We start from the raw sequence: 22,865 nt of genomic DNA, 5'->3' as shown, positions 1-22,865 counted from the left end.
TCCTATCTGTCTAAATTTTCCCTATTGTTTAAGATCCAATTGATGTCACATCTCTTAGAAGAGGCATTTGTTGAATACAATACAGTGAATTTCAATAGCCCCTCAGTCCTGAATACAAGCCTAGCGTTTAATAATCTTTTTTCCCTAATGGTTTTATGAGATTGGAGTCTCATTATAATTCTAGGAAAGTCAAATTTTTCTACCTTTAAAACATTCTATTGTAAGCTTATGGAATTTTCAAGGAATATCTTTATGATTTGATTTATTAGGAAGTTAGAGAAAATAACCTGCCTCCTCCAGGAAAATGACCCATAGGTATGCCCTGCATGGGGGTCACCACAGTGAGGGCCAACAGAGATCCTCTGATAGTCTTCTTTCTCTTATGTCTTATAGTGCTATTAGTACAAGAATGGACCCAGAGTAAGCATTTGTTGATTGATTACATTTTCTCGACTCCCACCATTGACATGAAAGATTCTGATAACTTTGTCCAATAATAATTCTGTGATTGCCCGTGATATACATTATTAGAATAGGAGTCAAACAACTAAAGTTCTTGTCCAAAGTCTGTCATGTTGTAGTTACATGAGACTGCACAAAACTACTTATATCAAGTAACTTCATCGTTAGTGCAGAAATAGTCATTTTTGCTCTGTTCACCTCCAGAAGTTCTAGTAAGGAGAAGAATCTAGAGTGAAGTGGCTGTGTCATTCCTAAGTTTTATACATATAACAAATCCTATTCTTATAACATTATCATTAGTTCTTATTGCTATACATTTTAGATCTTCAAATTTACTTTAATACTTTATGATATTCTATTTTATTTTTCCTATAATTCGTGCTCTTACATCCCATATAGGTTTAATACATGTTAAGTACAGATGAATATATAGTATTTTTTTAAATCTGCTTCTAGAACAGGTCAGAACTGCCAGCAAATATTCTTTGCCTGAAGCTGAGTCCATCATCAGATTCTGCATTGAGGACAGAGATACTGGTTTCAGTATATAAAAATAGAGTTGTGGAATAAGCAAGTCATTCAAATTCTCAGTTGAATTTTACATAATGGGAAAAAGATGATTAACCTATACATGTTTGTGGGAGTCCATCTGCAATCATTGCCATCCCGTCAATAGGTCAGAGGTGTGATTATGGAGTGGCAGCCTTGCCATCACTATTTAATCATCCCCACAGTCCTCCTCACAATAATCAGGAGAGACAGGTGGAGTGCAGCAGCCAATATGGGATGCAGGAAGGCAACTCTGATATCACTAGGGCTTTCCAGTAAGCCAGTCCTTCTCTCCTTCCCTCGACAGGGTCACAGGCCAAACTGGCTATGCTGATTGTCCCAGTTGACTGGCAGATGAGTGAAGTCCTCATGCAGTTTGATGACCAGGGATGCCTTACACACCCTCCTTGTCAACCTCAGACCCAGCTGCCAGTTTAGAGAGCCAGTGGAGCATAATTATATTGGCACCTGTCCAGCACCCTAAGGCCTCATCATTTGCTGCCCTCTCTCACCTCCTCTGCTAGGCAAACAGAAAGGTTAATGGTTAATGATGTCAGGCTTGATTGCTTTGCTAAAGGGTAGGTTTGAGGGATGCTTACGTTTTAATCTGGAAACCAGTATCTCATGTGTCAGAGATAAAGTGAGGCAGCTGGCATGGAAATGAGGCAGCAGGGAAGTGAACCTCTGGGCTGGGAAGCCCGGTGTGAGGTTCATGTTCCAGCTTTAAAACTAGCTCACAGTGAGCTGCTGAGTCAATCATGTAACATCTTTTTTTTTAATCCTGATTTTTAGAGAGAGAGGGAAGGAGAGGGAGAAGGAGATGGAGAGAGAGAGAGAGAGAGAGAGAGAGAGAGAGAGAGAGAGAGAGAGAGAGAGAGAGAGAGAGAGAGAGAGAGAGAGAGAAACATCAATGTGAGAGAGAAACATTGATTGGTTGCCTCCTGTACATGCCCCGACATGGGATTGAACCTGTTGGTGTACAGGATGATGCTTCAACCAACTGAGCCACCCAGCCAGGACCATGTCACATCTTTTAGCCTTCTGTTTTTCCTTTGTTGAAGATGGCATTTAGTGACACTTTCTGATTTCCCTATGATCTCAGAAAGATGAAAACAGACTATTTGCACTGAGAAACATATATAAACTGGGTAGGAGCTAAGAGAATTCACTCTCCTTCCTCACTTTCAACTCCAGGGACTATAACTGAGCAAGAGCTGCTGCATTCTGGAATCTGTGTCTGCATTTGCTAAGTCCACATTTCAGCAGGACTCTACTAAGGCTGACTTGTTTCTGAAACCCTGATGGCTGGCTTTGGCTTGGGGATTCCCTGATGACTTTTCCACACTTTCTTTGGTTTGGATGGCAGTGTAGGATACCTCCACCCAATATCTACTCCCTCTCTACTTCCATTGGGGCCTTATTTGTATCCTAGTTTTATGGCCCTCACAGTCTTTCCTGGCTCTCTCCCTATTTTCCCTAATGCAGGCATCTCTAATAAAATTCTTCTACAATAAATCTTACATTGACATCTGCTTCTTGGATCACTCTAAATAACATAGGTTAAAAATTGTGTAATCCTCATAGACATGAAAAAATAAATAAATGATGTGAAGCTATACTAATAAAAGGGTAATATGCTAATTAGACCAGGTTGACCAGCCTTCTTCCGGACATCCAGCTTCCTTCTGGACAAAGCCATGGTGGCGGGGGCCGAGGCAGAGGCAGTTAGGGGTGATCAGGCTTGCAGGGGAGAGCAGTTAGGGGCAATATCAGGCTGGCAGGGGAGTAAAGTTGGGAGCGAGATCAGGCCAGCAGGGGAGGGCAATTGGGAGTGACCAGGCCGGCAGGGGAGGGTGGTTGGGGGTGAGATCAGGCCAGCAGAGGAGGGCAGTTGGGGGCAAACTGGCCTGCAGGAGAGGGCAGTTGGGGGTGACCAGGCCTTCAGGGGAGGGCAGTTGGGGGTGACCAGGCTGGCAGGGGAGGGCAGTTGGGGGCGACCAGGCTGGCAGGGGAGGGCAGTTGGGGGCGACCAGGCTGTCAGGGGAGGGCCGTTGGGGGTGACCAGGCCAGCTGGAGAGGGCCGTTGGGGGTGACCAGGCTGGCAGGGGAGGGCCTTTGGGGGTGACCAGGCTGGCAGGGGAGGGCAGTTGGAGGCATTAGGCAGGCAGGCAGGTGAGTGGTTAGGAGCCAGTGGTCCTGGATTGCGAGAGGGATGTCTGACTGCTAGTTTAGGCCCAATCCTACAGGGTCTGGGCCTAAACAGGCAGTTGGACATCCTCTGAGGGGTCCTGGATTGGAGAGGGTGCAGGCCGGGCTGAGGGACACCCGCCCCCCCCCCCCCCCCGCACGATTTTCGTGCACCAGGCCTCTAGTGAGTAAATAAAGCATAAAGTAGAATCTGAGAATGGTAACTATTATCCCTGGGTTTAACCTCCAGTGATTAAATTGATATATGACCAAGGCTAATGATTGATCTTCTTTGTGCCTCAACTGTACATATGATAGAAAGAGGATACTAATATTACATATAATTAGAATTTTGAAATAAAATTATGTTAAGCCCCTAGAATAATGCCTGTTGGCTGAGTACTATGGTAGGTGTTGTGATAAAATATTACATGAAGCCCTGACCAGTATGGTTCAGTTGGTTGGACATTGTCCCATGCACCAAAAGGTTGCTAGTTCAGTTACTTATCAGGGCACATGTCTAGGTTGTGGGCTTAATCACCAGTAGGGAGCATACAGGAGGTAGCTGATTGATGATCTGCTCTCACATTGATGTTTCTTTGTCTCTCTCCATCTCTCTCTAAAAATCAATAAAATAATTTTAAAATATTACATGAAAATTATAACTAATATGAATAACATTTAGTGAGCAATGACTATGAACAAGCTTGTGAATTAGATAAATTATTTAATTTAATATAGCAAATTTACAAAGTAAATTTCTGTATTGGCATTTTTAGTTGAGAAAAACGAGGTTACTAAGCACAAATTAGGTTAAGCGATTGGTTTTAAGATACAAAGTAGTGTTAAGTATGGACCTCAGATTCAATAATACCTAAATCAAAAGCTGATATTCTGCATATAGACACCATCCTTGTCCTTGCAAGGACACAGTAAACTTGACAAAATACGTGAGGTCTGATGGGCATTTCAAAACCTTAGATGAGATACCTTGAAGACTAGGATTACTTCTGCAAGTCACTGATGTTAAAAGGTACTAGAGTAGGTTGGTGGAAATGAGGTGAATGGTAAAGTGTCTTCCATTGTAGCCTCACTTCCTCTATGAAGAATTCTCTGAGCATGTCAATAGATGATGAATAGTAATTTCCACCTGAATTTCTGCAGTTTTTTAATACTTAGCAAATGCATCTTTATATGGGATAACAACTTTCTAAGGAGATATTTATTGATCCATTTATATTGTAGTTTTGAAGACTGGACATATTCTGAATGTTTTGTATAGATCTCTATCTAGGCAAGTTTTCCAGAAAATATATTAAAATAATAGTTGAATTCAGTTCTCACCATGAGTAAATTACTGAGCACCTATTGACACCTATCTAAGATTCTGTTTTTGTCACCAAATGTGATATAAAGATTCTGTTTTTGTCACCATGGCAGTTCTAGTTTCTTTTTTGGGAGAGAACATTTACACATTTAATAGCAGGAAGTCTTGCCATTTTCTGGATTTCAAACCTTTTGCTCTGCTCCATCCACATTAAAACTGAACATGAGAGTTCAAGTGCCAAGAAGTGAGGATTGTGGGGAGTCTTTCCAGTAATCAGAATGTGACTGGAATGGAAGGCCTTTCAGAGATCTGTTTAAAATCTGTTTTATTCATTCGGCAGCAACAATTTCTTTAACAGCTCCAGTTATAATTGAGAGGTTTGGGGCAGAGAGAATTGATTTCGATAAACGTTTTATTCTTTTACCAGTAATTCTCTTAAGTGGGCTTCAGTGAATTACCTTTGTTATGCAGCTATTACCAGGGATAGCCTCAAAATAGCTGGGGCCTCAGCCAAGGAATTTTTAACTACAGTAGGAGACTTAGCTCTCCTGAGAGAAGTAGTTCTTTACCTCCATACTGAGGATCATAATTACAGCACAGCATTTGCCTTTCTGTAAAACTGGACATTTGAGTCTGGGACTACATAAATTAAAGCTGTTAACAGAAATTGTGGGGATTTTTCTTGGAAAATTTGTGATTGGGAACCAGGTTTGCTTTTTCTCCCCCGTACCACAGTGACAGTACCACATGTCCTATTCTGTCATAACCTATCTAGTAGTTGTATGCTCTACCAATCTTCTTTCTGTCAAAATCATTCTGGCCTGGCAATATGGCTTGGTAGTTAAGTCGACCTATGAACCAGGAGGTCATGGTTGGATTCTCAGTCAGGGCACATGTCCGGGTTGAGGGCTGGATCCCCAGTGTGGCGTGTGCAGGAGGCAGCCAACCAATGATTCTCTCTCATTATTGATGATTCTATCTCTCTCTTCCTCTCCCTTCCTCTCTGAAGTCAATAAAAAATATATTTAAAACAAATGAACACCAAAAAACATTCTTCCTGGATGCCAAAGAAGGCTTCTCACAAAAAAGTGATCTTGGTGCTGGGTCTTCCAAACCAAGCGAAAATCTGCCACTTAGAGAAGGAAAGAGGCATCAATCAAATGACAGTTAAGAAAATGATAGTTTAAATGAAGTACTTGATGAATATATGGAAGAGCTAAAAGACAGAGTCTATATAAATTATTTTGAAACCAGAAATTTACAGAGAAGAACAACTCAAAAGCTATCAAGGACATGAAAATATATTGAAACTCATCAGTAATAAGAAAAAAAAATTTTAATTAGTTATCAATATCAGTTAAATTGCAAAATATTGGCAGCTAAGTAAGGCTATGGTAAAGCTCATAAACTTCTGGCAATAGGAATAGTTGCTGCTATTCTGGAGAAGAATATACATAGCCCTAGCCAGCTTGGCTCAGTGGATAGAGCGTCAGCCTGCGGACTGAAGGGTCCCAGGTTCGATTCTGGCCAAGGGCACATGCATGGGTTGTGGGCTTGATCCTCAATAGGGGGTGTGCAGGAGGCAGCCGATCAATGATTCTCTCTCATCATTGATGTTTCTATCTATCTCTCCTTCTCCCTCTCTGAAATCAATAAAGAAATATATTTTTTAATCTGAGGAACAGAATAAACTGGTGAATATAATAGAATCAGGGGCATAGAAAGAGAGTGGACTGATAATTCTCAGGGGGAAAGGGGTGTGGGGGGTGCGGGAAGAGACTGGACAAAAATCGTACACCTATGGATGAGGACAGTGAGGGGGAGGTAAGGGCAGAGGGTGGGGTGGGAACCGGGAGGAGGGAAGCTATGGGGGGAGGGGGGAAAGGAGATACTATTGTAATAATCTGAACAATAAAGATTTATTAAATTTAAAAAAAAGAAATATATTTTTAAAAAGTTAAAAAAATATATACATAAACTGTTCCCTGTGAAGAAGAAACTGGCATTAGATTAAATCTCATAGAAAGAATTAGGAATAAAAATCAATGAATATTGTTTGAAAGTATGAAAAAGCAACAAAATAAGCCAGGACTTGAGCAGCCAAAATTCTGGAAACATTCTAAATTGAGTTCAATAATCTCCACATAACTTTCCCTTGAGAAATTTGCTGACTCTTAAATTGCCAATGGGTTTAATTAGACTAAAAACAAAACAAAAAACTCAAACAGAAACAACTTTTGAGGTAATAAAAAGATAAATAAAAATTTGGGGGGAGTTTAGGGTAATAAAGAAATAGAAGCCATCACTGTTAAAATATAGATTTTTTTCTTCTTAATTTTATTAAATTTATTAGGATAACATTGGTTAATAGGGTCATATTGGTTTCAAGTTTACATTTACATGATACACGATCTGTATATTGTATTGTGTGCCCACCCCCAAAGTCACATCATCCGTCACCATATAATTAGCCCCCTTTACCTTTTACTACCCCTCTCCCCCTTTCCTCTGGTAACCACCATACTGTTGTCTTTCTGTATCTATGAGTTTTATATCCCACATATGAGTGAAGTCATATGATTCTGTGAATAGGAATGAAACAAGGATACCCAATATCACCTCATTTATTCAACATACTGTAGGTCATAGCTAGGACAAGGGAAAAAAAGAAACCACATGCTTATGAATTGGAAAGGAATAAAATTATTGTTATATCACAAAATAAAAGAACATGTGTAAAATGTTTGGTTTAATAGAGGTATTTCAAAGTGTGAATTTGATTAGGATTTGATAAGGATTTTGGTAGAATAATATGATTGGTAAAATAGCAAGACAAAAATTCTATTGAAGGCCCTAGCAGGTTTGGCTTGGTGGATAGAGTGTCGGCCTGCAGACTGAAGGGTTCCAGGTTCAATTCTGGTCAAGGACACATGCCCGGGTTGTGGATTTGACCCCCAGCCTGCAGGAGGCAGGCAATCATTGATTTTCTCTCATCATTGATGTTTCTATCTCTCTCTCTCTCCCTCTCCCTTCCTCTCTGAAATCAATAAAAATATATTTTAAAAAATTATATTAAAAAGTTGACGAGTTTTGCTCTAGCTGTTTTGACTCAGTGGATAGAGCATAGGCATAAGGACAAAAGGGTCCAGGGTTTGATTTTGGTCAAGAGCATGTACCCCCGTTGCAGGCTCCTCCCCAGCCTGGACCCTGGTTGGGGTGTGTGCAGCAGGCAACCAATTTATGTGTTTATCTCACATCGATGTTTCTCTCTGTCTTTCCCTCTCTCTCACTCTCTCTAAAAAATCAGTGGAAAAATATCCTTGGGTGAGGATTATAAAAAAAGAAAAAAAAGAGAAAAAGTTGATGATGGTTTCTGCAATGAACAGTTAAGTTTTTTCCTGGGAAAGAGTTTCCTGGAATAATACTATTAATGAAATCATGTACCTATAATCAGTAAGTTGGAGTCGGGAGGGAGCAGGCACTTTTTATCCTCAGTGTCCATAATTCAGGGTGCAGAGTTAGAAATTAAATACAGTTTGCTGAGGACAATGGGGATTGTATAGCCACAATGGAAATTTTAAGAACAAGAGCAAAATTGATGAAAATATGATACAATGTATTGGCCCTGATTTTACCACTAAGTTTTTCATGTTAAGTATTTAAGTTCTTGCCATTAGGACAAACTTTCCATAACCCTAAGAGACATTTCTCAGCTCTAGTATGCTCCAGTAGTTTATGAAAGCTAATATTCTGATAACAATGAATACCTTCTAGATGGGCATATGGCCAAACATTATTTTTCTCTCTCTTTTCATCATAAGTACCTTCTTGACTGGAGGAGTTAATGGTATCCCAGCAACAGATAAGCAATGCTCCATTTAATTGCCAAAGATTATAATTTAATGAACTATGGAAAAAAGGAAGGCAAGTTGACTACAGGGTTCTTTGTCTGATTAATTTGATGAAAATCTATAAACATCTGACCTAGCTCATTAACACCTTAATGAAGACAGAAGAATCTCTAATGCTCAATTTCCAGAGAACAAGTGTTGTGTGTGGCATTTTTATTTCTCCAGCCAAGGAATAATGAGGTCTATAAAATAAAATTTGCATATCTGTATGTCAAAGTGAATGTGGCAGTCATCAACACAGCAATTGGGGCACTAAGAACCTTATGGATGACCTTATCAGAGACAAATTGTCACTTATTACTTTCTTCTTTCTTCTATTTCTTGCTCCTCCTTCCCAACACTGCTCTATCACTGCTTTGCCAGTACACAGTATAAGTCTACTATTACCTAAAGACAGGTAGAGAGACCGTGGCCGGGGGTGGGGGTGGGGGGACCATAATACAGGGTGGGTCAAAAGTAGGTTTACAGCTGTGAGTAGGTGAAACACAGTTTATTCTTGTATTATTTATTACTTCTTGTATTATTTTCCATATGAAAAACAGTAAACCTACTTTTGCCCCACCCTACTTATGTAGATTCAGCTGATTATGATGAATATGAGTTTCTTAGATGTTTTTTTAGATAGCTCATAGAACTATTGAGTAGGCTGGAGAACAACCTCAGCTATAACAGCCAAAATTACAACTAGATACTAAAGTACTCCCTTGTCATTTATGGGCTAAGAACTCCATCTTTCAGTCTTTGAATCTATTAACTTCCAGAGATAGGAAAAGAGCTCCCATCAGGTCTCTTGAGTTCGAAGTTAGTCCAAGTCTCACCTGTGGGTCAGATTGGTGGGATCTCAGGCCACAAGAGGCAAGGGAAATGGGAAAGCAGATAATCCAGTATTTTTAACTTTTACACAGGGGCATATTTTCTTTTTCCAAACCTCCTGAGATAAGGAATTCACCAAACAGAGAAGTTAATCAGATGTCTGATGGCCAAAATAAATGGCAAATGTTCACAGGGAGTTTACAGCTTACACTCTGATGAGCAGCAAAGACAAAGGCCGAAGTAATGTTGGAGCAATGTAGAAACTGCTATTAGAAGATAGAGTGATTGACTCTTATTGAGGTAGGAAGTAAGTGAAGTGAATAAAAATTAAGAATAGTATTAGCAAAATAAAGAATTTAAAAAGGGCACTTTAGGAAGAGAACATAGCATGAGCAAAGGTTCAGAGGCCCGAAGCAGCAAGTGGAGAATTCTCCAAATTTGTGTAATTCTCTTAAAGGGTGCATGACTTCCTTGATTATACCTATTAAGGGCAAAAAGCAAGCTAAGTCTTAAAACGTACCCTTAATGACAATTGGTGTTGTGATAAAAACTGTCAATGAAATACAGCTGAAAATTCGCATGTTGTAGGACCCACAAAGTGGTATGTGAAACAGAAATTGATAAAAAGGTCAGATACTGGCTTTTAAGAAATTTATTTCATAAGCAAAAGACAGCATAAACAGTTAATATTACTTAATTTGACATAGGATTCTCTCTATCTTAAATACCTTCTTTTTAAATATGCATTTCTATTTCTAAAATATTTCCTGCATCAGAATGTCAGCTCTATTCTTACCCAGTACTTGGATATATTCTTCAATTAGGAGAACTTAGTGGATTTTATATGGACTCCCAACTGGAAGCTTCATTGGCTTCTTATGATGTAAACAAGAATCTTCCTGAAATTTAGTTCTGTTAGATTTCACTAAGTGCGGCATAAGTGATTATGTGATTTTTGTAAGTTTATGTAATAAATATCTGTGGGATAGCCCTTCCCAGTGGAGCTTGCTAAAGACTGCATATTTTCAAACCAATATTGTTGTTTAGGCAAAGATCACTGAGACTGAGCTCTGGGACATTGGTTATTTATTTATTAAATTGAATAATATAAGCAAATTTCTTCTTTATCATTTTAGAATATTATAGTTACAAATGATTTTGAATCTTATTTTTCTCCTTTTTGTTGACCTAAAAAAAAAAAAAAAACAGTGCAAGTTATCTATCATTTTCCCTCTACAAAATAGATTAATCTAGGAAGTTTGGATCAAAATGGCTTTGGCAGTGTATAAAAAATAGCTTGAAAGGATGTAAACAGTCTATATGTATAATTATTAGGTAGGATGACATTTGGGATAATAATTTATTGCTATAGAATTGAATTAGGCTAATACAGAGTTTCTGAGAGAATCACATGCCAAAAGACAATATAATATGAAACAGTCTTCTTCTAAGAGTCAAACTTTTGATAAGAGAGTCCACAATTATCTGCAAAACACTAGATTAAGGCATAGAAGCAAATGAACCCAATTATTGTCAACAAGTCTAACTAATTATAAATTCTTGGGTGACATGATTAGACTTGGAACAGAGAGAGATAATATTTAATTCAATAAATATTAATAAAGAGGTAATATGCAAATTGACCATTACTCCAACAAACAAGATGGCCGCCCCCATGTGGTCAAAGATGGCCACCCCCATGTGGACAGAAGATGGCCAGCAGGGGAGGGCAGTTGGGAGGGACCAGACCTGCAGGGGAGGGCAGTTGGGGGCAACCAGGCCTGCAGGGGAGGTCAGTTAGGGGCAACCAGGCTGGCAAGGGAGGGCAGTTAGCAGTTGGATATCCCTCGAGGGGTCCCAGATTGGAGAGGGTGCAGGCTGGACTGAGGGACACACACACCCCCGTGCATGAATTTTGTGCACCGGGCCTCTAGTATAAGAATGAATTAATAATAAAATGAATGATTAGATGCACTCACCAAATATTTACTATCTTATATGGTTAATTGTGAAGGGATAAGAGTAAATATATCAGAGTTGATGCACTGAAATAGTTTAAATTAAATATATTTAAAATGCTGTTCTATTACCACAGCAAAGGTGGAGTTTTGTTCTTAGTTAATTTATCCATTTGTTCACGTCTTTGATGAGTTCATCCATACAAATTTAAACGAGGCTTACTATTCCCACACAAACGTGGCTGTAGACCAGATCTTTCTCTCAAACAAGACTCACAAATACAACTGCCCACTCAGCATCTCCTCTTGGTTGTCTAATAGACACTTAAAACTTAATAATGCTCAAACATGATTATTTCTGCTGAAATTTAATACCTGTGTTAAGGGATAATTTTCAAAATAAAAGTAAAATCATAATTTCCATCAAGTTATAAAATAGCCACATGTTAAAGATTGTATTTAACTCATTACTAATCAGGTAATCAATAAGATGTTACAAGCAGTTCAAAGGACAATACAAGTAGCAGACACATTTATAGATCATGAATATTAAAAAGACTGTGCAAATGGAGGCATAGCTATCTTCTCCCAGTGGGAAAGGGAAGTTAATTGACTCTCTGGACAGAGTTTACATGTCTACAGAGAAGAGTTATTTTGCATTGCTATCAATTATATACAGTTTTCAGAGTTATAAATTGAAGTCAGTGAAAGGCTTGAATTCACCCATGGAATCAGAGTCAGATAATTTAGAAGGATATTATTTAAATGGTGAATAGTTAAAAATGAGGGGAAATAAAGACAAAATTGGAGATATTGGGAAAACAGAACTTATCATTCTCATGTCTTGAGCAAAAAAACTACTAAAGTATTAACTTTAATAAGAAAAGAATGCATTTGGAATGTTATATGATATAGAAAAGAACACAAGCAAAGAATTAATAAATCAATTAGTAGACTCATGTAACTAGACTGTAAAGAAAACAAGCAAATAATTAATAAATCAATTGGACTCATATAACTAGACTATAAAACTTCATAATAATCATTCATGTATTAGAAATTTAAAACTAAAATTACATAAACCAATAAAAAGATAGGGAGGGAGGTTTTCAATGAGTAGATAAAATATACTTAAGTTCCTTATTCTGTTCACATAAAGGAATATGAATGTTATAAAAAATATATGTTAAAAATCATGTGCTAAATAATCAAGGGAATTTCATAACTAATTATAAATATAATGTATTGTTCCTAATCCAAAGAGAATTAAAAAAGAGTAGAATACAATGAAAACTTAATTGATTTATGATAGTAGAAAAAAAAAAAAACCCAAAAGAATTTGAAGGAAAGAAAAACAATTCAAAATAGAAAACACACCACATATTAGTGTAATATATTAACATGCATCAATAGTTACAATGGATAAGAAGATATTAATCTATTCATCCCTCCCAAATGATTTAAGTAGTCTGCCACATGGTGCAAAGATGTCATAACTGGAAAAAAAATACGTAAGAATGCTTAAAATTGAGGATAAGAGCTATCCAATGAAACATTGACTAAGAAAGGTGATGTAAAAATTTTGTGATAACATACAAAAGAGAACTTAAAGTAGATTTTTTAAATGAAGAAATCATATTACATAATGACAAAAGAGAAAATGTAATATAAACTGGAAAGAAAAGTTTCAAGCAGACTGAGGCTCTCAAGAGACATATTTGTGTTAATTGACTGTGTCCCCCACAGATGACATCTAGTCAGAATAAGAAACAAAGGGTAAGGCGGTTTACAAAGGAAGAGGTCCCTCCACAGTGCAAGCAACAGGGTACAACGCCTTTAGAAATAAAATATAATAGTAAAAGTGACCAAAAGTATTTTAAAATTTGTTTTATTATCATAAGCTAGCAGTTCTAACAATCTCAGTGACAAAATGCTCTTTCTCTCCACAAACTATTTGTTGTTCTAATATCTTGATGGGGTTCAGAACAGGCTTATGGATTATTTTTGAGTTGAAGATTAGAGAGACCTTGCAGGCTCACAAGAAAATTTGGGGCCTTGCCCATAATAAGAGATACCACCAGAAATAACCTTTTCTGACCTATCTTGTAGAGCAGGGCAAGCTACTAATTACTAAATATCTACTATTCTTATCATACTGCAAATGACCTCCCTCTCTTCTGAAGCCCCAAGATGCCTTACCTCATCCTTAGCTCAGAATGTCATATAGACCTCACTTCTCCTTGAAATAGCGCTTTAAGCTGTGATTAGAAAACAACTAACTTGACTTTCTTGTTAAAGCACAGTACACAAATTTGAAGACATAAATATTGTTTTTCAGAACTTGCAAAATGGCATTTTATCCTTTGCTGAGAAGGCAACAAAAGCTTTCTATTTCTGGGCTTTTAGCTATCCAATCAGAGAAGAAAATGCATCCATTGCACTGGGCACTGTTTGTTCACTGGAAATAATGAAATCAGAAATAACTAATGGTTGACTAAAGTCGCTTATTAGAATACATGCCTGAATACACAAAAACCCAGTCCCAAATCGGTTGGAAATTCATCTGTATTCCTGTTTTTCTCAAGAGTAATGTTTTTACATGAATCAGTCATTTTTCTTCACTTAACAATAGGAAAAATATATAATTTGGTCAGTCATGTCAGTCAAAATGTGTGAATGGAGCCAACTAGTGTCCAATGCCCACAGGAGTATAAAGGCAGTGTTGATCTCGAGTTTTCCCCTTGAAATGTAGAATTTTGATGAAGGTGAAATTTGATGTATTGAATCTCTCACCTAAATCTGCTGTGTTTCAGGGCCCTGAATCATTGGGTCAGTATTTCATCAGTGTTTAATTTCTGAATGCAGAGTGAAATGCTTTATTTTCTCAGAATAGAATCAAAGGAGATTGGATGGTAGATTTGGAAGAGTAGTTTTCTTGATGCCCTTAACTATTTATTGTCTCTCCTATTTATGCATAATGTTGAACTTGAGATTCCTTTGTGACCCAGGGAGAAGTGTCACTCTACAGTACCACACTAATAGCATAAAAGAGAGCAGAGCCATGACACGGTGAGAGTACTCTAGAAATCAGTGGCCATACAATGGAAGCAATCTAGGAAAGAAAGCTATTGCTGTCTTTCTTGGCTTTTTCTCTTGAAAGCCTGCTCCTTTCTCCAAGCCCCATTCTACATACTGGGCCTGACAAACAAATAGGATTTTGGAGGCTGCTCAAATAGTATTTTAAGAACACAGAGGTGTTTTCTGCAACTCCTAACATTTTATTCTGCTCTGACACCCAAAGTTTTCATGATATCACTGCTTAAAAATGATAAATCCTGTGCCTAATGGGTTTTTATAATCTATATATATATAAAAGGCTAAGTGACCCTCGCATCCGAAACAACCGAACAGACGACTGAACTGGCTGCGTGGGGCAACAGGGTGGCAGAGGGGTTAGTGAGGGGCGACCAAATGACTGAGCAGCAGGCTGTGTGGGGCGATCAGGCCGGCAGGGGGATTAGTGAGGGGTGACCAAACAACTGAGCAACAGGCTGCGTGGGGTGACCAGTCCCACAGGGGGGGGCAGTTGGAGGTGACCATGCTAGCAGGGAGTACAGTAAGAGGCAACCAAGCCAAAGGGGGGACAGTTGGGGGTGACTATGCCTGCAGGGGGGGGGAAGTTGGGGTGACCAGGCCAGCAGGGGGGACAGTTAGGTGCGATCAGGCAGGCAGGCAAGTGAGCAGTTAGGAGCCAGTGGTCCCGGATTGTGGGAAGGATTTCTGACTGTTGGACACCCCCCAAGGGATTCCGGATTGGAGAGGGTGCAGGCTGGGCTGAGGAGACCATCCCCCCTCCCCCGTGCACGAATTTTATACACCGGGCCTCTAGTTAATTATAAAAGGAAATATATTCTAATCCCCATTTAGCTATTCTTCTGAACCACAGTTAAGGAAGATAAAACTAAAGTTTAAGTTAAAAAAAAATCCAGAGATTGGATCGCTGACAGAATTGGAATGCTATGCACGTGCGTGCGCACGCGCACGTATGTGTGTGTGTGTCCTTTGAAGGAGTGATAAAAATAAGCCAGGGGTTCTATCCTAGTTTTCTTGGGTGGATGGATGAAGCCACATAAGGGAGAAGAGTATCAAGATGCATGTGAGAGATTTTTGAGTAATTTTACAACTTTGCAGTTATGTTAAAAGATGACTTTGTGTAGTCTATTTAATCTGAATTATTTTGATCTAAAGATATACCTAAGGAGCAAGTGTCATCTGGTTAATTTACTTCTCACAATATATAAATAAATAATAAATTTATTATTCTACAAAGACACCAGAAAATGCACTTAGTTCTTTCACTGACTCATGTTTTTCAATATATTAGCTGAATATTTGTGATAGCATTAGTGAGTTGACTTGAGCTGAACATAGTGTGGTGTCAGGCTATACACATTTAAAGACCCTGAAAGAGAAGGAAATTCATACTAAAATCATTATTTTATTTATTTATTTATTTATTTTTTTTTCAATGTCTCCACATTCATAATACAGACCAGGCCAAGGGCCTGAGCTGAGGTGTATATGGGGTGGGTTTACTCTGCCTCCGATTTCTGTACAGTCAGTGTAAGAACACAGCCTGTGGTAAGCACCAGGAGGCCTACATTATTTTAAATTAGTAATAGGTTCAAAATTTTATTTCAGAGTAAAAATTTATTTTTTTAGATGAAGAATTAAAATACACAGCTGGAAACATAACTATATTACTTGTTTGGGAAAATTTTATATCTTCTAGAAATTTAGAGTTATTTCTTCTTTCAACATTAAGGCTGTTTCCAAGATCTAAAACTCTTTTATCTCACAAAATGAGATTTTACTTTGCTTCTCTTGGAAGGGACACATCTCTCCCACCAGTCTGATTCCCAAGATTCTTAATAAGCAGAAAATGACATAATTTGTTAGAGACTGAGAAAAGAATCCCTCTGCTAAAATTTCTCTCCAAAATGGCTAAAAATCTATTGCTATTAGAGTAAGTGTTTGAAAGCATGGTATCCTATATAATAAAGAGGTAATATACAAATTGGCCATCACACCCTCGCACAAGATGGCCTCCCCCATGTGGTCACAAGATGGCCGCCCCCATGTGGTCACAAGATGGTCTGCAGGGGAGGGCGGTTGTGGGTGACCAGGCCTGAAGGGGATGGCAGTTAGGGGTGACCAGGGGGTCAGGGGGTGGCAGTTAGGGGCTACCAGGCCGGCATGGGAGGGCAGTTAGGGGCAACCGGGCCAGCAGGGGAGGGCAGTTGCAGGCGACCAGGCAGGCAGTGGAGGACAGTTGGAGGCAATTGGGCCACCAGGGGAGCAGTTAGGCATTGATCAGGCTGGCAGGGGAATGGTTAGGGGGTGAACAGGCTGGCAGGCAAAGTGGTTAGGGCCAATCAGGCAGGCAAGAAGGCGAGTGGTTGGGAGCCAGCAGTCCCGGATTGTGAGAGGGATGTCTGACTGTGGGATCGGGCCTAAACCGGCAGTTGGACATCCCCTGAAGAGTCCCAGATTGGAGAGGGTGCAGGCTGGGCTGAGGGACACCCCCCCTCCAGTTCACGAATTTTGTGCACTGGGCCTCTAGTTTAATATAAATTATAATAAAATAATAATGCACATGACAGTGGTAAACTATTACACCATTGCCTATCACCACAGGCTGGTAGAAATTATCAAATCCTTTCCAAAATGACTCTAGGCTGAAAGAAGTTTTGAATAGGAGACAGAGTCAATTTGGGTATCAAAGTGTGAATGGATTGATATGATTTCAGATACCCCATAATGTTCATTGACCTAATATTATACCCTGAGCATCCCAATTTTTTTCAAAAAGAACTGTTTTGCTTTTAAATAAGTCTTTAAGTTTCAGCTTCCTATTCTAAACATATGTCTGCCTCCAACCCACCTGCTCATCACCTAACATGGAAGGCCACAGAGGACATGTGGAGCTGAGTCCAGCTAGATGAGCTTTCCCAGTAACTATGCCCTGCACAGCCAGGCTTTCTTATGGGGTGATCAACTGGTGGATTGGGTCCAGGTGGGCAGGAGCAGAAAAGCATCCTAAAGTATGACACCCAGAAAGCTTCAGAAATCAATTCCATTTTGCTTATGGCTAATCTAGAAAATTAACTCTAATTTCCCAGTGTTTGGCTACTTGCCACTTATGTTCACTTTGAAAGCATCTTAACTGAGGATTCAAAATTGTTCTGAGAATTTATGCCATTTTATATATTTTTTTTAAAAGAACTGCTTCATTGCGATCTCATCTTTAAAATGTATATACAGTATATATACACTGAGTGGCCAGATTATTATGACCATCCCATCAATACTTTGTTGGGCCACCTTTTGCCTTCAATACTGCGGCAATTCTTCTTGGCATTGACTCCACGAGATGTTGAAAGCTGATGCGAGGAATTTGACACCATGCCTGATGAATAGCACTGTCCAGTTCTGTGAGATTTGATGTTTGTGGAACCAGCTGCCTGATGGCTCTTTTAACTTTGTCCCACAAATGCTCAATTGCATTGAGATCTGGTGATTATGGGGTGGGGGCCACCTAAGCAAGGTAAAGTCTCCCTCATGTTCTTGAAACCACTCCTGCACAATATGAGCACCATGGCATGGCACATTGTCTTATTGGAAGAAGCCATCTCCATTGGGATACGCCATCAACATGATAGGATGAACTTGATCAGCAATGATACTTAGGTATGTTGTGCTATTCAGATGTTGTTCCACATGAATTAAAGGGCCCAAATCATGCCAGGAAAACATGCCCCAAACTATAACACTGCCCCCACCAGCTGAAGGGTTGTACTCAGGCATGTGGGGTGCATGCTTTCATGCTGTTTCCACAAAATTCTCACTCTGCCATTTGCATGATGCAACTGGAAACGTGATTCATCGGACCACATGACTTTTTTCCAATGCTCAATTGTCCAATCCTTGTGTTCCTGTGCAAATGGGAGATGTTTTATCTTGGTAACTGCAGACAGCAAAGGTGTTCGAACAGGCCTTCGGCTTTCATATCCCATACGATGCAGTATACGGCTAATTTGCCTACAATGTCAGGTGGTCATAATAATCTGGCCACTCAGTAGAGGAAAGGAGAGGGACAGAGAGATAAAAACATCAAAGAGGAGAGAGACTCACTGATCAGCTGCCTCCTACATGCCCCACACTGGGGATCAAACCCACAACCCAGGCAGATATTCCAGCCAAGAATGGAATTGCAACCTTCTGGTTCATAGGTCAATGCTCAACCACTGAGGCACACTGGCTGGGTGCCATCTCATCTTTTAATTTTATTTATATCTTACCTCTACAGAGACTATGCTTCGAAAGGTCAGCAATGACTCTCTATAACAGAGCCTTTTCTCAGTTCGAATTCTCTTCCAGGAGGATGACAAAATTGGGGACTCCAACCTACTGAATATTTCTCTTTATTAAAATAATTATTCAATAGAATTCATTTAAACTTAACTAGATGCTATTCTCGACTTTTAAACAAAGATAACCTTGCACTGTATAGTTACAGGCCTACAACCTATTACCTTGTTTCTCATTACTTAAACTTATCCATTGCCTGTTTTCACACAAAATTTCTTGATACATTTTAAAGCTGCTACTATATCTCCCTAAGACTTTCATCTTCTAAAGCAGTGGTTCTCAACCTTTCTAATGCCGCAACCCTTAATACAGTTCCTCATGTTGTGTTGACCCCCAACCATAAAATTATTTTCGTTGCTACTTCATAACTGTTATTTTGCTACTGTTATGAATCGTAATGTAAATATCTGTGTTTTCCGATGGTCTTCGGCTCTACAGCAGCAGTCTTAGGCTCTATAGCAGCGGTTTTCAACCTGTGGGTCATGACCCACAGGTTGAGAACCACTAGCAGGGTTGCCTAAGACCATCGGAAAACACATTATGATTCATAACAGTAGCAAAATTACAGTTATGAAGTAACAACAAAAATAATTTTATGGTTGGAGGTTACCACAACATGAGGAACTATAATAAAGGGTCGTGGCATTAGAAAGGTTGAGAACCACTGTTCAAAAGGATAGTCTCCTTAATTCCTTTAACTGTTTCTCTTGTGGCACAAATTTCATGCACCGGGCCTCTAGTCTATATATAAAAGCCTAAGTGACCATCTGACTGTTCAACCATCAGACCGGTAGCTACAACACACAATGACCACCAGGGGGCAGATGCTCAATGCAGGAGCTGCCGAACTGAGGTGACTTGGCAGCTGTGGTTCTCGGGTGATACACCTGGAACCAGAGATGAGAGAGATTGATTCTGGGGTGCGTCACCCGAAAACCACCCTCTTGCAATCCAGAACCCCTTGGTGGTTTCGACCTGATCCCCACAGGCCAGGCCGAGGGACCCTAGTGTTTTTATATCTTCTCACATTTTACCTGAAGAGTTGATCATTTAAATTCATTTGCTGTTCCCACACTTATCCTTGTTAAAGTTTGCCATTAGATTCAGTTCATTGCTCAGGCTTGCCACAATCTTTTGAGATTTGTAGTTTGTCATCTACTATAGTCACTCTCCTTTTCCAATTGAGTATACTCACTGCTTTTCTGAGTATATCTCTTCCTTATTGTCATATCTATATATATAAAAGGCTAAATGACTGACCAAATGGTACATATGACGTGCACTGGCAATTTAAAAAATAAACGCTGACTTGCGCATGTGCAATACATATAAAGCTCTCACTGGCACCAAAAGCATGCGTGTTTTAATTTTATAATACTATATTATATATACTATTTTGACATGTATTTTTTGCAGCAAAGTAATTACTGCATGAATCTTTCTTCTAATTAATTTCCTTTCAATCTGCACGAATCAGTGAACTGGTCTACTAGTAGATTATAATAAAAATATTGCTGCCACAATGTCAAGGTCTATCCTTGAAGTTGACAGCAATCCAGAAATAAATATTCTTTAAAGTTAGTTATGCAATTATTAATTTAGAAGTGTATAGAGTATCTAACACTTCTTTTAAGTAAAAGTTGTTTAATGGCACACCAAATTTTCAAAGGCACATTTTACGATATATATATATATATAAAATAAACTTATGAAAGTGGAAAATAATTACATGAAGCTGATAAGATGTGATTTCAATAAAACTATGGGGCTTCTAATAATCATTGTTTCTTTTCTGGTCTACTTTTGAACAATCCCTTTGAGCTCACAAATCTGTAATCCATGCTACTTTAAACATTTGCCTCTCTCCAGATTTCTAGAATCTCTCAAATTCTTCAAACTTCCTTAAAGACTTCTTATGTTTGTTTGGAAGACTAATTTTTAAGTTATATCAGCAAGTTAAAAATGTATGAAATAAAAAAAATAAGTTTATGTTGTGATCAAAATGAGTTTGGCATTTCAGTTCTAAGGTAGGTGTGGAAGTGAGTATCCAGGAAACAGGAAGGGAGGACTAGAACTCAGTGATTCAGACTTCTGCTTCTCATTCTCCATCTTTCCTATATTCTACAAAATATCTAACTTCACCTGGTTTTAAGCACCCCTGCAAAAATCTATTGCAAAGAGTTGGAGAAAACTTATGTAATGTAAGAACTAAAGAATCAGAGTTGACACATTCATGGCTTCAATTTTCATTGGCTTCAGAACATTAAACATGCATTCACTAATGCAATATTGTATGCATAAAACAACTGAAATATTCATTAAATGGAAAAAGGACATGGGACACAGGCCAACTGTTTCTCTGCAGGAATACAGCTCACAGAGGTCCATGGTCTTACCATTTAGTTTATTTATTTTTTTTAATTTACGGTTTTTAAATATCCGTGCTTCATCAGACAAATATATTTACAATTTTATCATGGAAATGATCTTCCTTATATCAAAACAGTTAAAATATTGGGGTTTTCAGAAGAGTTCCTGATCCATATGATTAAAATTATTAGATAGAGCAAGTCCTCTTATATTTTAAGTAAAGCTACTTCCTCTCATAGATCCATTTAATTAGTGTCCCACAACAACCCTTCACAAAAGAAACAAAATAGTTTTTTGGTGAGTGAAATTAGTATGTCAAACCATCTATTAGACATTATGAAGGGAAAGGCAAGATATGTCACCACATTCAGACCATAATTAAATGTAGAAATTAGATATATGCATTCATTTTTGTAAAACAAGGTAAAATAATTAAATGAAAAAGAGTGAGTAAGATTAGTGGGTCAATTTAAAAATAGAAAAATATTGTATGTGCTAATTATATGAAATTTGATTGACAGCTAGAGACATAGGATGTTTTATTCCAAGTAGACAGAGGAAGCTTTGTGATGGTAGCAAAACATTTAATCTGGAGTCAGAAAATCTGGGTTACAGTTTGACTCTGTAACAACTAGATTTGTGACACAGCACAAGTCACTTTCCTTAACCAAAAATATTTTATAATGTGTAATGTACACTTAAAAGATTTTAAATGTCATACTCTAAAGCCAAAGAAGTATGCATATCATGTGCAAAGATGTGAAGATAATGAAGTGTGTTCAGGGAAGAGCTGCACCATCTAGTTTGGCTGGATTATACCATGTAGGAGATAAGCATGAATGGAATGAGGGAGCCTTTGAAGGTCTTTCAGTGTAAAAATGAGGAATTTGTGTAATGAAGGAAGCATGATCTTAGAATTGCAGGAAGATTTATATTTAATAAAATGCATCTATTTTAAAGATACAATTTGATTACTTTTTTCATTAATCTCCAAAGATCTCTCTCTCTCTCTCATGTTCCTTGGTAGATAATTCCCTTCCCCAATTCCAAGCCTCTAGTCTTCTTTATATGCTACTATAATCTTGCCTTTTCCAGAATTGTGAATACGTAGAATTATACAGTATGGAGTCTTTTGTGAATGGTGTTTTTCTCTTAATGTAATTATTATATGCATCCATAGTTCATTCTGTTTTACTGATGAGTAATAGTTGCTCTTAAACTTTACTTAGTGATCTTACAGTTTGTTTCCATTCACCAGCTGATAAACATTTGGGTTGTTTAAAGTTTGGGACCACTATGAATAACGCTGCCTGGAAATTCAAATACAAGTCTTTATGTGGACATATGTTTATATTTCTCCTGGGAAAATAGCTAGGCACAAAATGGCTGAATCACATGAAAATGGTATGTTTAAATTTTGAAGAAACTGCCAAACTGTTTTCCAAAGTGGATGTGCTATTTTCCATTCCAAAAAGCAATATGTTAGAGTTCCAGCTGCTTCACCTCCTTGCCAAGATATGACATCATCAGAATTCCAGTAGGTGTGTAGTAGTATCTCAATGTGGTTTTAATTTTATTTACTCTAATGACTTATAATCTTAGAATCATTTTATTTTTACTTGTATCATTTCTTGAGTGAAGTATTTTTAAAATTTTGGCGATTTTTAATCTTGTATTTATTTACATTTTGATTATTAATAAGGATTAATTATTGTTACACATTTTGGATAAAAGTCTTTTATCAAATATATGTTTGTCAAATATTTTCTCTACTACTCTTCACTTCATCTGGACAACTTACCCGTGTTCCCAGTATTCTTTCCATATTTTCAAACAAGTTGACCCTTATGCTCTACT

The 22,865-nt window shown here is 38.3% G+C and overlaps 1 non-coding gene across 1 annotated transcript; it reads right to left on the bottom strand.

The window, feature by feature from the left end:
* Positions 1-15,733: 15,733 nt before the first annotated feature.
* Positions 15,734-15,865, bottom strand: LOC114230076 (small nucleolar RNA SNORA51). The gene has a single exon (XR_003615925.1). It is a non-coding gene; the product is annotated as a small nucleolar RNA SNORA51 (small nucleolar RNA).
* Positions 15,866-22,865: the final 7,000 nt, after the last annotated feature.

This window comes from Eptesicus fuscus, chromosome 12 (genome assembly GCF_027574615.1).
Source record: "Eptesicus fuscus isolate TK198812 chromosome 12, DD_ASM_mEF_20220401, whole genome shotgun sequence".
Taxonomy (NCBI): Eukaryota; Metazoa; Chordata; class Mammalia; order Chiroptera; family Vespertilionidae; genus Eptesicus; species Eptesicus fuscus.
This window is presented reverse-complemented; position numbering and strand designations above follow the sequence as displayed.